The sequence below is a fragment of the Vicugna pacos genome, unplaced genomic scaffold (assembly GCF_048564905.1).
Source record: "Vicugna pacos unplaced genomic scaffold, VicPac4 scaffold_21, whole genome shotgun sequence".
NCBI lineage: Eukaryota > Metazoa > Chordata > Mammalia > Artiodactyla > Camelidae > Vicugna > Vicugna pacos.
Window position 1 is genome coordinate 13617932 of NW_027328742.1, and position 6000 is coordinate 13623931.

Genomic DNA, 6000 nt, shown 5'->3' on the forward strand with positions numbered 1-6000 from the left:
CTGAAAATGGGAGAGAGAAACAATACTAATTGAGAAGCTTGAGTATGAAAATTAGATGGTATTATCTTTAGAATAAGAAATTCATTAGGTATTTAATGACTCACAACAACCATCATATTCCCAAGGGTCAAACTGCATATGCGTATGGTTTCTTCATTGGAGAAAGGTGTCACTGGGAAAGAAGGAGAGTGTGAGAAACAACAAATCGGTACTACAAATATCCCAGGATCCCCTGGAGAAAGAGCAACCACTGGAGAGCTGACAGTGATGCTATCAAGAAGCGAGCTCTCAAAGTCCTGGAATGGGAGGGGTTCTATTCTCATTTCTAGCATATGTGAGTGGAAATATGAGGGGCATGCCCATCACAAGGGCACGTGGTGCCTCTCCATTTCCTACTATCTCACATTTCAACAGAAGTTTACATTGTATTTACAGGCAGTCTTACCTTCATTAGCTTCTTGATGATAAGGGTTAAAATATTTTGTGTGAAATCCTAACAAACTTGTGTTTTGCATAGCAATGCATATCCAGTTATGGGAAGCCTTGACTTCTATCAGTTTGTGTTCACATAAAACAAAAAAATAAATATTATCCACTATAGGAAGCCTTGAATCGTACGCCATTGAACACGCACCACTAATAATCTCTGGTGTGACATAATGCTCTGGAGTGTGTGATTAAAATTAAGTCACTCCTTTCTGCAAATACTCAGTGGCAACAACACTTTCAGCGGCTAAGCTGACTGGCCACAACTAAGAGAGGTTCGAGGCCCTTGAGGGCCAGACTTCTCATGCCAGCTCCATCCGAAGGGTTTTCCTGGAGGTTCACCATCGTAGGAAGAGCATGTCTACCCAGATAGAGGCAGAGGCCAGAGAGAGACCTCTCATCCAGGAAACATGGCTGTGTTGCACAGTCTGCTTGTAAAGCTGATGAGGAAATTTGCAGTTGTCCTGTGACTGTCACAAACCTGATGAAATAAAATGTGCACAGCAAGCCCTCAGGAGGGAAGGACTGGCTGACGTGTCATTTGCAAGGTAGTCTGACTTACAGGTCAGGCTTAGGCTCTCACACTGGTGACTGGAAACCCAAGCGGGCGGGACCTGGCCTTCGCTGCTGGGTTATAATGGTGTCCACAAACTGAGACTGAGGTCTATTGAAAGTTGTCTCTACTGACTCTCTTGGTCTAGAAATGTATGATCTTGGAAAAGAGGGTACTTTGGTTTGGAAAATCTGTTAAAGTGACATGGCAATATTAACTGACATGTGATTTGCTGAGTGTGCTGCAACCGTATGGTACAGCAGGGGCTCTGTAACTTCCCTTGATAACCTGAATGAAAATAAAACTTATGAAAAAAGTAATCACAAGGAACACATTATATGAGGTTGACCTAAAAGCCGCATAACATAAAAACAATTGGGGGTCGCATTGTTAGAGAAAGTAGTACCTTTAGCTTTAGATAAGTTACACATATAGTAGCTTTGTGTCCAGAAAAAAACTGTAGGAAGGTAAAAAAGAATTGAGAGATACAGGGTGCAGGGAAAGAAATGTTATAAAACATACGAGGGACTGTAGTTATGGGTAATATGTTTTTGTTTACAAAATCCCAACTTGGCATTGGATAATTTGGGCTCTATTAAATGGTCAGCATTTTAACTTGTACAGAAAACATTATAGAAATTGATGTAATAAACATTTCAAAAATATCTAAGGAATATGTAGCAAATACAAAAGTCAAAGTTAAAAAAGTGGAAGAAATTCCTTAACAGTTAGTTTGTGTAGTTATTTCTAGTCCACAGAACACCTGACGATCCTCTACTTGATAGAACTCACTTCCAGAATTAACTCACAAATTAACAGAATTTGTGGGGACTATATGTAAAAATAGATAAATAAAAATATGCTTCCAAAAATGATGCATGGAAGTCTGGTTGACATGATTGTATGCTGCATGGAGCATATGAGGAGGCTATGTTACTAACAAAGCTGAAAAACTTGAGAGGTCCTATAGCCGGTGGCTTCCTTGAGCTGAGATTTTCCTGCATACAGTTTAGTTTCTGGTGCCCAAGTTTGTTTCAAACAGAAAAGTCCTGGGGCAATGGAGGCTGAAACCAGGGGTCATTAGATCTCTGCTGTGGGGTTATCCATGCTGTTCTGTCTGTCCTGTAGAGCCTCTTAAAATTAAATAATTCTTTTTTTATGGAGGTATAGTCAGTTTGCAATGTTCTGTCAATTTCTGGTGTGCAGCACAATTCTTCAGTCGTACATGAATATATGTATATTCATTTTCCCATTTTTTTCATCATAAACTACCATAAGATTAAAATTAAATAAATTTGTTACTGACATCTCTCCCCTGCAAATATCAAAAGTGTAACGGAAATATTATGAACAAACTTTTGTCCATGAATTTGAGACCATACAGGCAAATTCCTTGAAAGACTGAAAGTATAAAACACACTAAATTGTAATAGAGAGATTTTAGAGCTATATATATTTTTAAAAATTGAATTAATAGAAAAACCTCGTAAGAAAACCAGAGGCTAAATGATGGTATCATTGAAAAATTCTACTAATATTTAATGAAAAAAAATTCATACTTTCTTCTTCCAAGAAGTAGGAGAAAAGAGGTCACTTTCCAGCAAAATTTTTGACGTCACTATAACTGACACACTGAAACCAGACAAAGACAATACAAGAAAAGAATAATACAGCTTGCTAATCTGTAAACTCAAGATCATAGTAATAAAAAATCTTCAATAAAATATTAGTAAATTTAATCCAATATATAGAATTAATAATACATGATGACCAAAATAAGGTTTATTTTAGGGATGTAAGTTTAGTTCAACATTTAAATATCAATAATGTAGTTAATCATATCAACAGAATAAAGAAAAAAATTTGATTTCTCTCAGTTGATGCAGAAAAAGCATTTTATGAAATTCAGTGTGCATTTACAGTAGGAAATAAAATTAAACTCTCAACAATCTGGAAACAGCTAAGGGCTCCCTGCAAAATGATACAGGACATCTACAGTAAATCTTACATGAACAGCACACTCAACTATGAAAAGATAAATATTTTCCTACTAAAACTGGAGAAAGGCAAGACTGTTTTTCTCACAACTATTAAAGATCATAATGGAGATCCCAGCCTGTGGAATAAGGTGAGGAAAAGAATAAAAAGACATACTGATTTGAAACAAATCAGTGAAATTGCCTCTATCTGTAGTTGGCATGATTGTTTATGTGGAAAATGAAACTGTAAAAGTTACTAGAACTAATCACTCAGTACAGTAAAGTCACAGTATGCAAAGCCAACATACAGAATTCTGCTGCATTTCTGAATATATGTAACAAACAATTGGAAATTTCAAAAATTATACAAATTATTACAATAAAACCAAAAATACATGATTTTATTATAAATCTGACAGAATATGATCAAGCTCTACCTGTTGAACACAGCAAAACTGATGAAACAAACTGAAGATGTGTAAATGGAGAATTATATTTTGCTCATGGATTGGAAGCCACAGTATTTTTAAGATGTGAAACACCTATTAATTAATGGGAGAAATCTACAAGGTGATTCCAAACTATAAATGGAAGGGCAAAGAAATTAGAACAGGCCAAAGAATTTTAAAAATAAAAAAGGAAAAAGTTAGAGGACTCACTTGTTCTGTCTATTTTTTATTTGTTGTGTGTCTACTATACACTTAAAGGCAAAATGAGAGCTACTTATTCAAAACGTAACAAAAAATAGCAATGTTAAATAATCGCAAAATTAGAAACACAATTCAAAACTTCTAAAGAGGCGGGGAATTGATGTTTTGTTACCTGGGGGTTGAATTTCATATATAATTTTACTATACTTAACATCATGATTTCTGCAAAGCTATGTCTTCAAAACATAACAAGACACCTTTATTGTTTTCCTCACCTAGTAAATTCCAAGGATGTTAGGAACAATGTACAAAAATGGAGGATGAAGATCGATCAAATATGTATTTTTTATCATAATGTTACAATCACTCTTCAGACCATTTAAAACACAAATAAGTGAAGGCAGATTTTGGCTATAGACATTATATCTATATTCGTAGAAATTTGAAAACCAATTATTTTTCTTAGTAAGTACTTTATTTTTATGTCTTCAAATACAAGTATTATTTTACAATTATTTTCTCTAAACAACCAAAAATATAAATGTAATACTGTATTGTGTACTGACTCAGAAATTCACAACCCAGTATGCCAGAAGAAGACCTCTGTGATACACTGTGGTTTTCCTCATGCAGCTGTATGATTACACAGCTTTCTCCTATTGGCTGTCTCCTTATATGGCAAATAAGTGTATAGAATGAAATTATCTGTGCAGTCCTTAGAAGCTTTAACATTCGTGGAAGTCTTTGAAGTGAGAACCAACTGGTACAGTATTATAGGGTTAACAGTGATTTCAAATTATCGGGGGAAATGTTTCATTTCTATGGCTCTTCTCACAGCATCTTTTACCTCTTTGTTTCTCAGACTGTAAATCAGGGGGTTTAACATAGGAATCACTAGTGTGTAGAACACAGAAACCATCTTCTCTTATTCTATGGAATACTGGGAGCTGGGCTGAATGTGACTAGAGCTTAAGGTACCAAAAAATATGGTCACAGCAGTCAGGTGAGAGGTACAGGTGGAGAAGTCTTTCTGTCTGCCTGCTGCTGAGCAGGTCCTCAGGATAGCAACAGCAATGAACATGTAGGAAATGATCACAGTCAAGAAGGTAGCCATGGCAATGACTCCAGAGAAGATAAAGAGCAACAGCTCATTCATGGAGGTATCAGAACAAGACAGCTTTAGGAGTGATGGAATATTACAGAAGAAGTGGTTGATAACATTCAGCCTACAGAAGGACAGTTTCCCCAAACTTACTGTGTGTATTGATGAGTTAATTATTCCACAAATCCATGACCCAGCGACCAGCCCTGCACATTTCCTCTTAGGCATGGCTATAGTATAAAGCAAAGGATTCACCATGACGACATAATTGTCGTACGCCATTACCAATAGCAAGAATCCTTCTGCGGTCACAAAGATCCCAAAACATAAATGCTGTGCCATGCAAGCAGAGATGGTTCCCTTCACAACCACGAGGTTGGTCAGCATCTTGGGTGCTATGGCAGATGAGTAGCAGGCATCCACAAATGAAGGGCAGCTGAGGAAAACGTACATGGGAGTGTGGAGCTTAGGTGCGATGTGGATTAACAAGGTCATGCCCAGATTCCCCACCAAAGTAACAGCATAAATCACCAGGAACAACATAAAAAGCACAACTTTCAGTTCAGCCCAGTCTGTCAGTCCTAAAATAATAAATTCAGTGACAACTGTAAAATTCTCTTCAGCCATTGGTTGATTCTTTATCTTGACATCTTGACATGCAGGTTAGAATGGACACAGGAGAATCTGGTATTTATTATTAAAAGATAATAGAAACACTATAGGCTTCTGTCCTTGGAGCTTGATTAGATTGCTTCGATTTGTGTGTGTGTGTTACATACAGTTCTATTCTGTCAGAAAATGATGAAAATGCATTTTGTCTCTCACAAATTTAATTCTGTTTCCAAAGTGCCTGCCTCTATAAGAAAATGACACCTGGCATGAGGGACATTGATGACAAGTGAAAAGAATTTGCAAAATTTAATTTAAGCCTTCTATAAAACTCTTCATTTTTAGGGATAAAAGAAGTGCATTACAAGAAGATCTCAAATCAGCTCTGGTATTACACATGTAACTACTACACAAAAGCACTATGATATAAGCAGAGATAGGCAAAGATTATGAGATGGGGTCCTGACCGCCAAAGATGATGTCATGATCCTCTTAAAAGTGTGTAAATATCTGGCCCCTTCTGATGCCTCCTTATCAGCACTATGGAAGGACATCATCAGAGGAGTCACTCAACCACGAGACTTGGAGCACAGAGAGCCACATCTTGCCTGCATTGAGCAG

At 36.7% G+C, this 6000-nt stretch overlaps 1 pseudogene; it reads right to left on the minus strand.

Annotated features, from left to right (window-relative positions):
• Window positions 1–4464: 4464 nt before the first annotated feature.
• LOC107035102 (olfactory receptor 5J2-like) lies at window positions 4465–5397 on the minus strand (annotated as a pseudogene).
• Between the last annotated feature and the right edge of the window lie 603 nt (window positions 5398–6000).